This window comes from Castanea sativa, chromosome 12 (genome assembly GCF_040712315.1).
Source record: "Castanea sativa cultivar Marrone di Chiusa Pesio chromosome 12, ASM4071231v1".
NCBI lineage: Eukaryota > Viridiplantae > Streptophyta > Magnoliopsida > Fagales > Fagaceae > Castanea > Castanea sativa.
Genome location: NC_134024.1, coordinates 18,725,717 through 18,743,835, shown reverse-complemented (window position 1 = coordinate 18,743,835; position 18,119 = coordinate 18,725,717). Strand labels below are relative to the sequence as shown.

Below are 18,119 nucleotides of genomic sequence, written 5' to 3'. Positions count from 1 at the left end.
AATATGAGCTAAAAAAGGCCAACCTTAGTACCATATATACAGGTGGAATAGGAAAAAAAAAAAGCCAAAAGACTGGAGAAATTCTTACGTGCTCTGAGAGCAATATTTTCCTTAAGAAAAACTTAAGCACTCCAAAGGCAATGCTCTCTTCTTAAAAAAAACTTAAGTACTCTGAGAACAATGCTCTTTTCTCTCATATTGATCTTAAGAAAAACTTAAGTGCTCTAAAAGCAATACTCCCTTCTTAAGAAAAATTTAAGTGCTCCGAGAGCAATGTTCCCTCCTCTCACATATGTGAAAAAAGGGAGCATTGCTCTCGGCGCACTTAAGTTTTTCTTAAAAAAACTTTATGTGGGGTTTTGTAACAAAGTCAAACACGTACAAACTTTCTAAAGAAAAATTTAAGTGCTTCAAAAGCAATGCTTCCTCCTCTCAGATGAGGGTTAAGTTCTTAAGAAAATTTATGTGTTTGATTTTGCTACAAAATTGTGGGTCCCACCTCTGAGCACTTAAGAAAACTTTGTGTTTAACTTTGCTACAAAATAAGTGACGAAATACTTAGGTGCTTCGGGAGCAATGCTCCATCCTCTCACATGAGGGGGTGGGTCCCACACGTAGATGTTAGGGCATGTAAGAATTTTCCCAAGAAAAAAAAAATTTTGTTATAAAAAGTTTACAAGCTGCTTCAATTGAGATTGACCAGAACTTTCACAAGATCAAAATAAGAGGCTAAGTCGAAAATTTCAATTAGAAAATTTCAACTAGTTTGAATAGAAATTTTTTAAAATTTTCTTATATTTTTTTATTGGATGTGAAGTTTAAAAATCTAACCATTGGATTGTATATTTTTAATATATCCTTCATACTTACAAAATTTCAAGAAAATCAAAGATTAGTAACTATGTTATCAATCAAATATTTAAATTTCAAGATTTTGTGGTGTAAAATTATGTATGAAAAATATGTTTATTCATCAAGTATTAAACAACATCTTATTTGAACAAAATTTCACATACACGTTAAAAACATGAAATCTAACTAATAAATTATCAAAAGTTACATCAAATCAAAAAATATATATAAAGAGTTTGGCTTGTGGAGAAATCTTTTCCTTTACAATATAACTTTCTTTTTACCATCCTGTGCTAACTTGTAGAATGTATATACCATAACTATAGAAGGCTGATTATTTATTTATTTATTTTAAATAGAACTAATATAATAATTACGTTACTTTAAACTTTACATCTTTTGAAAAACAACTACAGAAGAAAACAAGCACATCCTCTGACCATACTTGAATAGGACTAAAGAATAGAAACGTACGTAGCATGCTTGGCCAAACATGAACCACTCGCCATTTCCTTCTCAAAGAAGAACATAATAAAAGAATGTTTACGTAACAAACTCACCTTACTCTGGACATTTTCGATTTCTTTAATCTGGGTTTCACAACCAATAAATAAAACATGGAGTATTGGAAATGTTCCTTAATGACAATTATCACTTCACTGGTCTTGGAGTGAGAATCACGAAGACGATTGAAGAGGATATTATTGCTACAACAAACTTTAGTTATTTCGACCCTCTTTTATCGAGAGTTTACTAAAATCTTTTGATACAATCTATAAATACAAATTCACTTGAATATATTACTAAACTTTATATCAAAGGTTATTAAGTCCCTCAGAGTTAAAACATCATTGAAATAAATGTGAGAAAAAAGAGCGGGCAAGTTTTGTTCCAAAACATTTACATTTTCAGCCTACAACCCTTGATAAAATATGACAAATTTTCAGCCCTTGAAAAACTTAAGTGCCACAAAATAAGTGGGGAAATACTTAGGGGCCTCAAGAGCAATGCTTCATCCTCTCGCATAAAAGGGTGGGCCCCACACGTAGATGCTGGGGCATGTAAGAATTTCCCCAAGAAAAAATATCAGTTTTGTTATAGAAAGTTTACAAGCTGCTTCAATTGAGATTGACCAAAACTTTCACAAGATCAAACTAAGAGGCTAAGTCGAAGATTTCAATGAAAAAATTTCAACTAGTTAGAATAGAAACTTTTAAAAAACTGCTTATATTTTTTTATTGGATGTGAAGTTTAAAAATTTAACCATTGGATTGTATGTTTTTAATATATCCTTCATACTTGCAAAATTTCAAGAAGATCAAAGATCAATAGCTATGTTATTTATCAAATATTTAAATTTCAAGATTTTGTGGTGTAAAATTATGTATGAAAAATATGTTTATTCATCAAGTATTAAACAACATCTTATTTGAACAAAATTTCACATACACGTTAAAAACATGAAATCTAACTAATAAATTATCAAAAGTTACATCAAATCAAAAAATATATATAAAGAGTTTGGTTTGTGGAGAAATCTTTTCCTTTACAATATAACTTTCTTTTTACCATCCTGTGCTAACTTGTAGAATGTATATACCATAACTATAGAAGGCTGATTATTTATTTATTTATTTTAAATAGAACTAATATAATAATTACGTTACTTTAAACTTTACATCTTTTGAAAAACAACTACAGAAGAAAACAAGCACATCCTCTGACCATACTTGAATAGGACTAAAGAATAGAAACGTACGTAGCATGCTTGGCCAAACATGAACCACACGCCATTTCCTTCTCGAAGAAGAACATAATAAAAGAATGTTTACGCAACAAACTCACCTTACTCTGGACATTTTCGATTTCTTTAATCTGGGTTTCACCAGAACGCATAAGAACCAATAAGCAGAACATGAAGTTTTGGAAATGTTCCTTAACGACGATTGGCACTTCACTGGGCTTGGAGTGAGAATCACGAAGACGATTGAAGAGGATACTATAGACCCACTTGCGCGCGTGAGTGTAGGATTTCAAGCGCAAAGGGTGAAGAATCTTGAAACTGAGATTGCGGCGAAGTAGGTGCCACGTGGGACGGTACACTTTGCTCGAGTTACTTGAGAACACTTTGCTCTAGTTGATGTTGCTCGGCAAAGATGGCACCGTTTTGGACAAGAGCTTTGTGAGCGATAGAGTGGTTGGTAACGTAGATAGCAAGGCAGAAAGCGAGGTTGAGGGTGACTATGGGTCCGTACATGGCATGGAGTTTGCAGAAAATGGGTTCAAGGTCGGAGAAAGATTTGTGGATCCATAGGAAGCTGCTAAGTATTGGGATTGTAAAGCACGGGTGCGTTTTGGATTCGGGTGCAAGTGCGGATGTTAGACCCAGCAATTTTTAAAAAAGTAAGTTGTAGGTGTGACGATTAAAAAATTATTAAAAATATATTTATTTATATTTTCTATATATTTTTATTATTAAAATATTTTAAAAAAAATGAATTTTTCAAGGCCTCCTCTTCTCATAACCTTTGTCTATGATAGCCTCACTGTTGACAAGTCAAGACCCTACTCTTTTTTTATTTATAATTTTTTAGAAAAAGAAAAAATCCTAAACATAAAGCAGCACCTTTTTTTTTCCAATTATGTCCTTCACATGTGCCAAAACAGCCACATGACTTTGGGTGCAACTAGGGGGTCCAATAGAATACGAAGCAACGAGCATTTTGGTTAATCAAAGTCTTTTTATATTGTAAATCACTTGTCACAGGCCAACAGAGTTGCAGTAAGTTTCAAAAAAAAAAAAAAAAAACAGAGTAGCAGTTCTGCAAGAGTATGAGGCGCGCCTGGAATCATTTCTTGGCAACCAAACGAGGTCGAGGAGCAAGTCAATCATGATCATCTCTAAAAAAATGAGATTTATGTATGATCATTGAGCAATTGTTCCGGCATGATTAAAGAACGATTTCGGCCATTTTTTGTCGTTTCGGTCGTCGGCTAATATGCTTCGATTAGGCCAATACGACTCAATTCTAGCTGAATTGGCCTGGTTAGGCGCAAATCCAAAACAAAAAAAAAACTCAGACGCGGCACCCTCCCAACTGCGTCGGTGCTTCATAGGTAAAGGGTCCTAGAGGAAGCTTATTGCTCTTCTTGTTGATGAAAAGGTTGAGAAGAGGTTTTAGGAGAGCTGAGATGCATAGAGAGATAAGGATGATGAACAAGTTTTTTTTTTTTTTTTTGCATAAGAAAAAATTGTGACCAAGTAAAACCAATTACACACTATTCATCAAAAAAGGAAATATCATTCAACTAAAAAAGAGAAATAGAAACATCAGAGTTAGGGACAAAGCCTTACATGGTAAACACAACACAAATCAGAGAGATAAATGTCTCGTGGACAGGGAGGGGGGGAGTTGTAATACATATAACATAATATCATAATCAAGTTGTTGATTTCCTAATTTAGTAAGGCCATCTACACGGTGGTTGGTTTCCCGGCAGCATTGCGACACTTTAACTTAAGGAACTTGGGAAATTAGGAGCCTGCAATCAACCACAATAGTAGAATTTACATCATTAGAATTGCTAGAATTGTTCATCAAGTCAACAACAATTTTAGCATCCAACTCAATTTCTACAGCATTAATCTGAAGATATTGACACATGATAAGGCCATCCCTCAAAGCCCAAAATTCAACTAGGAAGCTTGTTGTGGTTCTTATGTGCCTAGAAAAGGCTTAACCCATAAGCCTGAGTCATTCTGGAGTATACCCCCCACCTGCCACACCAGGATTGCCTAGTATTGACACAAGGGGTCATTTTGGAGTTGCCACCTAGTTTTTGCAATGGTCTAGGAACCATTTATGTAGCGTCCTTTTTGAGGAAGGACTTTTGATCTTACTACCAGAGTATGGGTTCGAAATTTAGGTATGCTCTTGGAAAGGTGTTAGGCACCCAAGATCGCCCAACCCTAAGGTTGGCCACCCATAGTTGTGTCTTATGTCATAACCCTATTAAAAACAAATTCAACACCTGTATTCTAACTCACACACACGCTAGCATACATCTAACAATCAACTTGGCATCATTCATCCCAAAACACATATCTATCCATAAAGCAATAAAGAGCCAAAACCATACATAATCCTAACATTCATCTAATCATGGCATTAAGGCATTCATCACATCCTAATCATACATCTAAGCATGCTCTATCATATCATACCAAGGTAGCAAAATAGGCATGGTGGGCAGACATAGATTCATCACATGTTTTCCAATATATTTAGACATGAAATCACACATCAAACAAGCATATTCATCATATTACCAATGCATGAACATTTTCAATGCATGACTTACCCTTTAATTACTTTGCAGCAACTCGGCACCTATGGCACTATGTATGAGCATGTGAATGCATGATCATGGCATGGTATTAAGAAGAAGAAAAAAACCTAATCACATACAATAACAAAAAAAACATATGAACAAAGAAAAAAAAGCAACTCAAAAAGAATATAAGAAGGTCAAATTGAGGCATATTAGGTAAAACGAACAAAGCAAAAGAAACAAGAAGATCAAAATTAGGGTTTCTGAGCACAAGTATGCATGCACATACATAGGCTTGCGTATGTAGGCCATCTACATGCGTATGCATACTTCGAGCCTACACGCGCATACCAAAGTATGCGTACGCAAACACACCTAAACCCTAACCCAGAAACAGACAAGCAAAAAAACAGAGTATAAAAGAAAAACCCTAACTCTAACAACCTTGCATGCCTATAAATATAAAGGAAACTATAAAACTAACCTAGGAAAACATTTAAACACAAAACAAGACAAAGAAAACAAGATTAAAACTAAAAAGAGAGACATAAAAGAAAAGGGAAGCAAGAATGAATACCTCAAAGCAAAAAGGTCCTAGGCTTGATTTTTTATCGTTCCCCTCAATCAAATCTATCACAATCAATAAACACGTGATTAGTAATCTTAAACTTAAAGAATTAGGGCCAGAAAAGGTCTCAATCAAATAAAATTGGAAGGTGTTTTGTGAAAAATTCCCTTTTAATTCACTATTTTCTAGTGAATCTCAGGTTTTTCCTATGGGATTTTTGTGTGTTTTGAAAATGTACCATGTAAGGCTTTTTATAGTTAAAAAAAAAAAAAAGGGTTTGGAACGGCTCCCAAATGATGTGGGATTCATTCCAAACCCCAGCCATTTTTTTGCAAAAAACTTGTCATTTTCATGCTTCTGAAACCCTAGCTGCATACGCCTGCGTACATATGCTTTGGCCCACGTACTCAGGCCGTTGCCCACGTACGTATACTGAGGGCCTCTTTAGTCATTTTATTTCCAAAAATAGTTTTTTCCTCATTTAAAAGGATATTCTTCAAGTCAACTTAACATCTAATTGGGTTCTAAACTGGACTTGGGCCTTAGAGTTTGAGCATCATTGGGGAATGGGCGCCCAAATAAAAAAAAAGTACAAAATGCGGTGTCTACACCTAGCGATGAACCATTAATGGTAAGCTTAAACCAACCCCTATGAGGTCTCTCCCATCTGATGAACTTCTCAACTTGAGGCCTACTGACAGCCACATTTTGAGCACAAAAGGCATACCCAACTGCTCTTTGGATAATTTCTTTATGGATTGTTTGACTAGTGTGTAGATTTTTGAAAACTACCATGTTTTGGTGTTGCCACAATATTTAGATTTCGAAGGGAAACAGAATATGTACTATATTATGAAAGAGGAGCAAGAAAGATGTTTGCTTTTGTCATGGACCAGTTGGGTTCAGCATATTGTTTTGAATCTGAAGATATGAATGATGGAATACCTTAATATAATCAAGGGAAGTTATTGGGTACTCCTAGAGCTATGCTCCCCCCTCTCACATGATAGGTGGGTCAATTTATATATATATATATATATATATATATATATATTTTAGAGTTTTAAATTATGGCATCCACACCAAACCAAGACATCCGTCGATTTTTGGTGTAGGCGGAGATTGATCCCAAATTTCTTATTCAACTATCAAAGATTTTACCAGTTGAGTTAACTGAAACTCACGCTATGAGTTAATAACTGAAAAGGTGATATAACATTTAGGTCACTTTTTTTTAAGTTATAAAAATAGAGTAAATACATTGTGTAAAATAAACACCACCCTAATATTTAATACCACCAATGATATATGAGGTATAGAGTGAAGAAATTAGATAAGTATGGTTAGAATATGGCTCTTCTGACATGGTGGAAGTAGAGAACCCTTATCCCCCTTCCTATTCATGGGTTAACAAATCCTCTCAAGAGTCAAGACTATACCCCAAAAAAAAAAAAAAAGTAAAATTTAAATTAAAAATACCTAGAGGATATCTATCACCTATCTAAAAAAACAGGTAAAAAAAAGTTTATCACCCTCGATCAAGTCGAAGTGAAAGTGATGCGGGATACGGAAGCGTCAAGAAGCAAAACACGTCTACTTCTAGAAAAAAAACAAAACAAAACAAAACACGCTTTCTTCTTAAAATAATCTCAAATCCACCAGGGTTTATTGAATCCACAAGGAAAAAGGGTCTGAAATCCATCAAAAGTTTACAGACTTGGAGGCCTATTTAAGGGCTCCGTAAAGCTTAACAGACAAGAAAATATATTTTAAAATAAGCCCTAACTAATACATAACCAGAATAAAAACCAAATTTGACCTAAAAACATTAAAAGCACCTAAAAACAAGGAAATAAATCACTTAAACATAAAACAACTTTTTTTACATAAAAATACGAAATTTTAAATAATTACAAAAAATTAAATTGTAGATTTTGTCCTACATCAGACCCATTCACTTGAAACAAACTCGTTCTCGAGTTGATGGTTGAAATCTAAAATCTTGCATGCCAAGAGAACAAATACTTTGAATACTTCATCTTCTTTGTACTCTTACCAAACTTGAAAGTCATCAATTGGGTAACTTGAACTTCTTGTCCTTTGATCTTCATGCAAATGAAAATATTCACTAGATAAAAGTCAATGATCAAATCAAATATTTCCACCCCAATAAAATCAATAAACTTTGTTTCGATGTCTCTTACCAAAATAATAGGATATTGAACGTTGCAATCATCTAACTTGATTTCATTGAGATAGTTAACAACTTCCTCTATAATTTCTTCTTTAATGGTCTCTACTATCTCAACCTCTAGATTTTTCTCTATAATAGGGTCTTCATTAATCTCCTCCAAAATCTTGATTTTAGGTTCTTCTTCTATAACAAGGTCTTCATTAATTTCCTCAAAAATCTTTATATTTTCTTCTTTGACTTCTGCATATTCTTCAAGAAAAGTATTTTCTCCAACATGTTATTCTCCTTTTAATGGTGGAATATATGCCTCTTTAAAATAATTCAAGTGTGAACTTCTTGACCAATAATAATCCTTTTTTGTATATGACAAGCTTTCATCACAATCGATTCTCAAAAGATTTCATCACAATCCATAGAATAAAAGTTGATAGCAATCATCTTTTTCATCCTTGGCCATAAAGGAATTTTGTCTTTACCTCATCTAATTCTATCAGACTGTATTCGTTCCCACAACTATAAGGCATACTCACTAAGGTTATACAAAGCAAGTTTAACTATTCTCTCATAATAAATATCCTTAAAGTCAAATAAATCATTTAGATCAAGTAACCAATCAAGAAAATCTTCTTTATAAAAATAGCCATTAAAACTAGAAATTCTTTAATAAGGCCTATATGAAATTTGCTTACCAATAGGTTGTCCATTAGTTATGTCTCTGTGACAGTTATCCCTATTGTTTTTATGCTCCAATGACGGCATCCTAGCAAAGATATTTGTGAATGCTAGCTATACGTCACATAATACTTGCTAAGTTTTCTGTCACAAGAATTGCTACTATCTCATACGTTAGCCACTAGACCAAGATAAGTCAAGACTATAATACTAATTGATGCGAGATGCAGAAGCATAAAAAAGTAGAACATGTCTACTTCTTGAAAACAAAGAACAAAACACATTTCCTTCTTAAAATAACCTTGAATCCATGAGGGTTTCTTGAATCCACAAAGGTCCTTGAATCCACAATGAGAAAGGGTCTAGAATCCACTAAAAAATAAAAAGACAAAAGTCTGAATTTTATTGATTGAATAATTGTTTAAAAAAAACATTTGTAGACTTGGAGGCCTATTTAAGAGTTTCGTAAAGTCATGTATACTTGCTAAGTTTTCTTTCACAAAAATTGCTACTGTCTCATACGTTAGCCACTAGACCAGGATAAAAAACCATTTTTTTCTAAAAGTTCTTAAAAAAAAAAAAAAAAAAAAACACATCTGAATTTTTTTAACAAATCAAAAAACTTTGTTTTAATTAAATAAAAAACATATCTGAATTTTTTCTCCAAAAACCACTATTTTTACACAATAAAACAGATCTAATTTTTTTACAAACCGAAATCAATTTTTTATTCACAACAACAAATCTGAATTTTTTAAATAAAAAAGATGATGCATTCATAAATAAATTTGTGTGATTTAATTTACTTTACTTGTGCAACATATCATTCATAGCATGCATAAAAGGGGTACATATATCACAAGAGTCTAGAAGACCAAAGTCTGTCTGGGCGGAATGGGTGTCTAACACCTTCTCATTCCGTAACCTAGCTTTCGAATTTAGATCTTTGAATAGGTAGATCTAGGCCTTGTCTTTTATTTTTATTTTGAGTAGAATGTAACTAAGATCTAAAGTCATGTAATTATTTGGTAGATTGTAATTAGGACCCAAAGTCATTTAATTTTCAATTTACAAAATGTATTTTTTTTAATCAATGAAAGGAACTATTCAGTCATGTACTTTTATATTTAGTTTTTCTTTTTCTTTTTTGTATAAGATTTAAGTGGCGATTCCACCCCGCTTACCCAAAAAGAGAGATACCTTAAAAAGCATTCAAAAATCTCTCTCTTTTTTTAGAGGCCTCATTTCCCTATCTCTCACAACAATAAGATACATAATATAATTCCTATATATATAATTTAAATACTATTGATAATCATTTTTATATTTTTTTAACTCTTTAAAAAATTTCGTAAGCATATTATTAGGTATAAAATGTAAATTGTCCTTTTTAAAAAAAATTATTGTGAAGCACCTTTTTTTTTACAATTCATTTATTCTAGACTCTTTGATTTTTGTACTTAATAACTCACTTGGGTGAATATTTATGATATGGTCCCACATTTGATTCTGAAATTAAGAAATAAAATTCTTTAAGAATAAATAATTTAGGACACATGGTGCAAAATTAGAACTCTAATTTGGAATTTTAATTTGAGTTTCTCTCAGCTTCACTTATTATTATATATATAAATTTGATCAATAAAATTATTTTATATACACAAGTTTAAATCACAAAAACTTAAAGTTTTTACATTTGTTTAATGACATAGCAATTGATCTTTAACTTTATTGAAATTTTACAAACATTAAAGATATAATAAGAACATACAATCCAGCGATTAAATTTTCAAAATACACATTCAATAAAAAGATATACGAGGAGTTTGAAAGATTTATCTCTAAACTAATTTGAAGAGAAACTTTGTTCATATAAATTTTAAAGATTGTCTCAATTATAGGTTTGTTTGTGTGTGAAGACTACCAAGTGAAGATTACCTAAATCATGTTTGATTGCAAATGATATATTCCTAGTCTCTCCACATAAAATAAATATATATATATATATATATATGTTATGCCCACAACATTTTTACAATAAATCTTAAATGACGGGTTGATCTGTTGTGCAAAAAAGTAATTTTAATGGTTGGTTTAAATTAGAACCAATAACAACTTCTCACCTAAAATTTGTTATGAAGATGTGATAGACTTATTACTTCTCTAAAAAAATACATGGTCATCCAAAGAATATAATTCTTCGTTATTGTGGTTGTGAACATTTTATTATTTTTTATATTTATTCTTCAAAAAAAATTATTTTTGTAATTATATTAATGTTTCTCATTCTCTCTACAAATTTAGTAGTAATTAGTAACTTCATTAATAATAATAATAATAGTCTAGGTCCTTTTTGAAAATTTGAACCTAAAACAGCAATTTTAGATCAATATTATCCTAATGCTTAACTGTGATTAAAAAAAGAATCACTTTTTCACATTTTTACCAAATGCGTATATGTAATTTTAAAAAATCATGTTTTTAAAATGTACTATCTAAAATTGCTATATTTAAAAAACACAATTGTTAAAACAATTAATCCAAACCATTCCTAAATTATGGCCTGTTTGGATCCCTTGGATTTGGATTGGAATTTGAGGATTTGGATTTGGATTTGAGGGCCCAAATCCAAATCCTTTGTTTGGATAAGTTAAAAGGAATGGACCTGGATTTGGTCCCAAATCAAACCAACCAGAATTTGATAGGCTCAAATCCATGGATTTCAAATACCCTCGTACACGGTGGAATTTGAAATCCTCTCACGCAAAGCTCACGTCTTCTCTGCCTCAAGCTGCGACAACAACGTTGAAGCTGCAATCACCATGGTGCTCAGGTTTGTCTCTCTAAGTTCGCACTAACCCTCTCGTCTTCTTAGCCTGTTCATCTCTCTCCTCCTTCAATTCCAAATTTGCTTCAGCAAAATATCAATGGGATTTTGGGTTTATCTGTGGGTCTTGTATTTTTTTCTTTTTTTTCTTTTTTTGACTTCTTTGTGGATTTTCTGTTTCTCTTTTTGATTTTGCTTGTATTTGGGTTGTGTGGTTTTCGTTTGGATTTTTCTATGTCGGTCTGTATCTACTGGTAAGCATGGGCTGGCTTAGTTTTGTTAAGAAATTGTTGGAGATTTTATTTTTTTTAGAGTTCAAAGTTGGTATAATTGAAATGCAATGAACTGTTTGATGAAATGACTCTGTGAGCTATATATTTTAATGCATTAGTTTTTAGTCTGAGATTTTGAGCTACTTAGATGTACATACATTACAAGGAAAACATCCAAGTCCAAGAGAAATTGGGAACTAATTTTTTCATAGCTTTATACATAGCTAACAATTAATATACAGTTTGCAATGTGTGCCTCCAGTTGTGTTTCCTGTGGTTGAATCTGTTTCTAGGAAAATTCTCTATAGTTGACTAAGTTGACTACCGTCAAAGAGAAGATATAATTTCCCCAAGCTTTCTCTTTCATTTTCTACAATGAAGCTATTCATATTGGTATGTATTTTTGTCCATTGGTTTTTGTTAAAGGATTTCAAATTCAACTCTCTTTGGTTAAGCAAAGAGACTTGTGAGTCTTATATTATGTTCTTGCATTTACATGATAAATATTTAAAAAAACTGTACAACAATGCTTCTGCCTAGTGAGACATCTTATGCATGAATTCAATCATGAGCATAACCCCTGCTAGTTTACATATAAAGAAAGGAGTTACTGACCTGTAGAATACCATATTGTGATTTAATTGTGCTTTATATTTTTTAAATTCCATCAAACACTATAATTAATACACTGAAAAGATGGGAAGCTTTAGTCTTTCATTTGATTATAGGTGGACTGGTGGAGAAGATTTTATTAGAATTTTACTGGAAAGAATGCTGACTTTACTGGATTTCCTATTTGTTATTCATATTTGTAGTTGCAATTACATTGGTTTGTTTAGTGTGATTTCATGGATTTTCTTTGATAACCTTTTTATTAGTTATAGATTCTTATATATAGTTTGTATTTTGAAAAATAAACAGAGACAAAAAATGAACAACGATGGAAGAGATATGTCCATTCAACGAAAAAGTGGACAGCTTTTCAAGATGTTTTAGCAAAGGAAATGTTTGAGGAATATCAATCTCAGTATTGTCGTGTTATTTGAGACTTTATATTTATATTTATATTTATATATGTATATGTATAATTTTTATATTAAATTTTGCATTATTTGAAAAACATATTAGAAATGGGAAGACAATACACTTATTTTGGGTATTTTTTCTCTCTTGATATATAACTTTTTAGTTGTTATGAACTTTAGAATAATTTTTTAGTTTGAGATTTTGAATGTTGTGAAGAAATCCATGCATTTGGGTTTCCTCTCTAGTTGATATAAAAATTTTAGTTGTCAATAGTTGGCAAGATATTTTTTTAGTTGTCTACAACTAAAGATATGTGGTCATTATCTTGTCAATTGAATTATCAATATTACCTGTTTCTCAAAAAAAAAAGAATTATCAATATTACCTCATGTATTTATTAAAAGTGTTATTAAAATTAAAATGTGGAAGGATTAAGAAAAATAATAATCATAAAATATATTCTATTGATTTTAAATTTAAATCCAAATTCAAATCCAAATTTAGGTATCCAAACAATAAAATTTCAAATGATAAGTTTCAAATCATTATTTGTTTAAAAAGACCCAAACAAGGAACTTTAAAATCAAAGGATTTCAAATCAAAAGATTTTAAATAAATGGATTTCAAATCCAAATCCAACTCTAGATATTGCCATCCAAATAAAAGTGATTTGTATTTGGATTCATGTGTGAAAATACAAATCACTTTTATTATGTCATCTTTTATATCATTTCCCAAGCCTGTAAGCTCGGTGTCAATTTAATTACTAAATAAGTGCAACAACTTCAAAAGTCAAATCACTTTAACACAGTATTTTGCCAAAACTAAAGAACTTTTGAATTGAAATTCTTCATCGTAAAGCTATAAAGTATAAATCAAAAGTTCTATCACTTAAAAGATTTACTTTTTATACCTTTCTATAAAAATTCCAAACGGGCTTTAAGCATAAATAGTGGTTAAATAACAATTTTATATTTACAAGTTGAAATAGAACCTTGTACATTCGGTTCCAAATAAAGTGAGCTAATTATGATTAGCTCTAGCTTGGCTCATGGAAAGAATTATTTATGTTTGTTGACTTAGAAAACAAGTCAAACTCAAGTTTAAAGTTAGGCTTGACTATTAAACAAGAATAATTCAAACATAATAATATGTTCATGAATATACTCGTAAGCATGTGACTCGATTTAAGTTTATATAATATTATATATATTATATGTATATATGTTTAAAAATATACTTATACAAACTTGACATTGGATAATGTAAATTTGTAAATAAGCTAATAAAAATATTAATTATAATTTATTGGTAATATAAATAGTCAATTTTATAGTAGAAATTATATATAATAGCAATATAAGGTTGGTAGAATGTAGATGTAATTTTTATAAGTTTATAAATGAAAATCATTTTGTATATTATAATTTGGTTATTAATTATTAGAATAGATTTATGGTAAGTAAAACTTTTGGTCATGGCTTTTCTAATATTTGATAAAAGAATAAATAAATAAATAAAGTAGTTCGTGAATAAATTTGAGCTTATTTGACAAGAAAATTAACAAATTTTGAACATATAATCAAGTTTGGTAATAAGTTTGAGCTCATCTTGTTTTTAAAATAAGATTAAATTACATCAATCTCATTTTGTGTTAAGTTTGTGTAAATAGAGAGATGCAAGTGTTCTTGCTAACAAGGCAACGGAAAAGAGGAAGTTTGACTTGTTTGTCCTTCACTCCCTCTTTCTCTAAAAGTAATGTTTCAGCCACAACTTATTTTACAATATTTTTTTCTATATTGTTGTTGTGGCCAATTTTTTTTCGATTTTCATCTAAGTCTACCATTAACATCATTTTTTTATTTACTAATAATCACTCATCATATCAACAGTTTGTAAATTTTTTTGTAAAAAAGTTTGTATCTCTATTATTACACTCTCTCTATATAAAATTAAATAATCAAAATAATAATAATAATAACAACAACTTTTTTTTTAGTTGGGAATTGAAGGGGATAAAAATAGTAAATGGACGGAAACAGTGAGGACTGATCGACACCATGATTGACCCAGCTATGACGGTTAGGGGTTGCTGAATATCCGTCTTGTATAAATTAATTATGGATGCCACGTGGCGTGTCGTTTGATATATTTCAGATAAGCTTCTGCTTTATACCCACGCAAACGTGTATATTTAGACTCCTTGCGGCACACGTTTAAGAAGACTCCTATATGGAAAGGAACTTGAGAAGGAAGTTGTATCCTCAAACAAAGGTAATTCTACCCACTATAAATACCCCAGAAACCCTAAGTATGAAGGTACGCATAATATTCTTAACTCTAGCACTCTAGGGTTAAAGGAACAAGATTCTAACTTGACCTTCGGAGGGTATTCGGCCGACACCACACCGGTGCTCTCTTCTAGGTCCTTCGTTTTCTTTTTGCAAGTGTTGCTTTCGTTTGAGGAGCGCTTGCAACTCACTGGTGATATTTTCGGCATCATCAGTTGGCGCCGTCTGTGGGAAATATAACACTAAGGAGGAGGAAGAAAAACTTCGGATTATATTAGCCTCGCTCTATCCCTGAGACAAAGAGTTGCATGGCACTCACCCGATCGATGGCAACGAACAACAATCAAGGCGACGAACCACGCGCCACCGCTTTGGAAAGGCAGGTCCAAACGCTTGCAGCGGCGGTTGAGCGCCTCACTAAGCAGAATCATGATCTAGAAGAGCAGTTACGGCAAATAACTGCACATCAGAGCGCACCACAGGAAGATCAGGAGGGAGCTAGTCCCGAAGGAAGGAACGCGGAAAGGCCTGAGGGCAGCAACGCTCCGACTAGACCCGAGCGACAAGAAACCAATCAACCGCTTGCTTTAGACCCGGTGCCGACTCACATAGCTACCGAAATGCAGGAGATGAGGGAACGTATGGATGCAATGATGAACGCCCTTAAGGGACGAGTATCCAGCAATCTGGACGACCTAGTCCATAGAACGGATTCACCATTCACAGCGTTGGTGAATTCATACCCCGTCCCTTCAAAGTTTAAAATGCCCCATGTGGAAAACTATGACGGATCCAAGGACCCGTTGGATCACCTGGAGTCTTTCAGAACTCTAATGCATCTTCAGGGCGTACCGGACGAAATCATGTGCAGGGCTTTCCTCACCACCTTGAAAGGGCCTGCGAGGGATTGGTACAGCAAGTTGACGCCTAATTCCATCGGCACTTTTAAGGAATTAGGTGCACAGTTCGTGTCACACTTCATCGGAAGTCATCGACACAAGAGGTCTATTGCATGTATATTGGGAATTAAACAACGAGAGGGTGAGACTTTAAGGTCTTATATAGCCCGCTTTAATAAGGCATCCCTCTCGATAGACGAGGCCGACGACAAGACACTTGTGGCAGCATTCACAAACGGGTTACAAGAAGGTAAGTTCTTATTTTCCCTATGTAAGAATGACCCAAAAACTATGTCCGATGTCTATTACAGGGCGACGAAGTATATGAACGCGGAGGATGCCTTGCTGGCCAGAGAAGACTACAAACCAAAGAAAAGGGAAAGAGAGGAAGATATGAAACCAGATAACGGACGAAAAGTGGCTAGAACCAGAGATCGACGAGAAGACCGGAGACCCAAACCGCCTTCAGGGAGGTTCACAAGTTTCACCCCCCTCACAGCCCCAATTGACCAAGTGCTAATGCAAATCAAAGATGAAGGAAGCTTGACATTCCCGGGCAAGTTGAAGGGAGATCCGAACAAGAGGCCAAGAGATAGATATTGACGCTTTCACCGGGACCACGGCCATGAAACGACGGATTGTTTTGATTTGAAACAACAGATTAAAGCCCTTATAAGGCAAGGAAGGTTGCAAAGGTTCGTGAGGAAGGAAAGAACTGATCATCCTCAGGAGCAGAATCCTAGACGGGAAAACGAGCGTCTCAGACCACCGGTAGCAAACATACGGATGATAATGGGGGGCAACGCTTCAGTAGGATCGTCCAAGAAGGCCAGAAAGACTTACTTACGGACGGTACAGAGTGTCCAATCGACGGGACCTTCATTAGAAAGAATACGGCGAAACGGCTCCAGCATCGAGTTTTTTGAAGACGAGGCCCGGCGCCTTCACCACCCCCATGACGACGCACTTGTGGTTAGCATCCAGGTAGGGGATTTCAACGTCCACCGAGTTCTAGTAGACAACGGGAGCTCAGCAGACATCCTCTACTATCCTGCATTCCAGCAGATGGGGATTGCAGAGGAGCGCCTGATCCCGGCACGCGCGCCCCTCGTCGGCTTCGGGGGAACCCGGGTCCATCCTTTAGGATCCGTCACATTGGAGGTGACGGTAGGAGACTACCCACGACAGATAACTAAAAATGTCTCCTTTTTAGTGGTGGATTGTTCTTCAGCATACAACGCCATACTCGGACGTCCTACTCTCAATGCATGGAAAGCCATCACTTCAACCTACCATCTGATGATCAAGTTTCCCACTGAACATGGGGTTGGAGAACTACGCGGAAATCAGGTAACTGCACGGGAATGCTACGTGGCCATGATGGAGATGGATGACCATGTACAGACAATGAGCATCGAAGAACAGAGAACAGTGGCGGAACCCGTGGAGACATTGGAAGAAGTCCAACTAGATGATTCAAGGCCCGATCGAACTACCAGGATAGGAACCTCGGTCGACCAAACGATTCGACATGCGATCCTACTCTTCCTCAAAGAAAACCAAGATGTATTCGCATGGAGCCATGACGACATGCCAGGGATAGATCCGACGGTCATAGTCCATAAATTAAACGTATCACCTTCGTTCTCTCCAGTCCGACAAAAGAAACGCGTATTCGCCCCCGAAAGGGATCGAGCTGCAGCAGAGGAAGTGCAGAAGCTACGAGAAGCGGACTTCATACGAGAAGTGTACTATCCAGACTGGCTGGCAAATGTGGTAATGGTCAAAAAGTCAAATGGGAAGTGGAGAATGTGCGTTGATTTCACGGATTTAAATAAAGCGTGCCCTAAAGACAGCTACCCGCTCCCACGGATTGACGCTTTAGTCGACTCCACCGCAAAACATGAGTTGTTGAGCTTCATGGACGCCTTCTCGGGGTACAACCAGATTAAGTTGGAGAAGACAGATCAAGAGAAGACATCATTTGTGACGAGTCAAGGGCTTTTTTGCTACAAGGTGATGCCATTCGGGCTTAAAAATGCAGGAGCCACGTACCAACGATTAATGAACAAGATGTTCGAGCACCAGATTGGCCGGAACGTCCAAGTCTACGTAGATGACATGTTGGTAAAAAGCGTAAAGGCGTCGGATCATCTGAGGGACCTCCAGGAGACTTTCGACACTCT

The 18,119-nt window shown here is 34.2% G+C and overlaps 1 long non-coding RNA gene across 1 annotated transcript; it reads left to right on the top strand.

The window, feature by feature from the left end:
- Positions 1-11,311: 11,311 nt before the first annotated feature.
- On the top strand, positions 11,312-12,876 carry LOC142621211 (uncharacterized). The gene is made up of 2 exons (XR_012841724.1): positions 11,312-11,451; positions 12,639-12,876. It is a non-coding gene; the product is annotated as an uncharacterized LOC142621211 (long non-coding RNA).
- Positions 12,877-18,119: the final 5,243 nt, after the last annotated feature.